The sequence below is a fragment of the Leptonychotes weddellii genome, chromosome 11, assembly GCF_054177405.1.
Source record: "Leptonychotes weddellii isolate Sample4059 chromosome 11, ASM5417740v2, whole genome shotgun sequence".
In the NCBI taxonomy this organism is placed as follows: Eukaryota; Metazoa; Chordata; class Mammalia; order Carnivora; family Phocidae; genus Leptonychotes; species Leptonychotes weddellii.
Window position 1 is genome coordinate 12,085,983 of NC_138379.1, and position 1,056 is coordinate 12,087,038.

A 1,056-nucleotide genomic window follows, 5' to 3' on the forward strand; every position below is an offset into this window, starting at 1 on the left:
AGCAATACGCCGCCGTTTGTGCTGGAGGACACGTGGGGTAACAAGACGCTGAATCTTAGGCGCTTTGGTTCTAGGTTTTTTACCTTCTTTGTTTAGGGGCTTTCTCACAACATACTGGCGGACATCATCTTCTTTAGAGAGATTGAAAAGTTTGCGGATTCTGCTGGCTCTTTTGGGCCCCAGGCGACGAGGCACAGTATTATCAGTGAGTCCAGGAATATCCTTCTCCCCTTTTTTTACAATGACCAAGTTGAGAACACTGAGATTGGCATCCACAATGCAACCCCGAACAGATTTGCGCTTTCTCTCTCCAGTCCTCCTTGGTCTATAGCAGGAATGCCCCTTACTCAGCAGCAGGCGGACACGACCATGGGTCAAGACACCCTGCTTCATGGGGAAGCCCTGTTTGTCATTGCCACCATTGATTCGGACCACATAACCCTTCCATTCTTCACCCAGAGCATCAGCAGCAACTTCTGTGGCCATACGCTTCTCATAAAAGGTACGAAGTTTGCGTTCATCGTCCACTTCAATGAGTTTCTGGCAGCCAGTAGCTGGGAAAGAGATGTTCAGCTTCATCCTGAAGCAGCCTACCGCCTCCGAGGCGCCACGAAAAAGAGGCGAATCTAATCTTTTTTAATGACGAAGTTGAAAAAGACCTTCCTAGGTTCCTGCTTTACCATTCATTCAGTGACTCCTGGGTTTCGTGACTTGGGTGCAATTCACACATCCGTTGCTATATTTATCCATACCATAGGAATCGCCACGATGCTCCAAAGGGCATTGCGTTTTCTAACACAACCCACACAACACCATGGGTAATTTGTGGCAGGCCCAGGTCCTCTCAAAGTAGCTGAGCGTGGTCTGAGAAGACTCATTTTCTCCGGATTGTCCTACCCACCAATGTTTACTTTACTTATTTGTCTATAACCGATCTTCTTGCAAGAAGAACATCAGGCTACTTACAAAAATGCAAGCACTGTACCAAAATAAAACAAATTTGAGATGAGAAACATATAGCCAAGGGAAATAGACTGCAAGTCATGAAGTCTTTGC

At 46.5% G+C, this 1,056-nt stretch overlaps 1 pseudogene; it reads right to left on the reverse strand.

The window, feature by feature from the left end:
• Positions 1-628, reverse strand: part of LOC145716248 (small ribosomal subunit protein eS6 pseudogene) — a 2,248-nt pseudogene extending 1,620 nt beyond the window's left edge.
• Between the last annotated feature and the right edge of the window lie 428 nt (positions 629-1,056).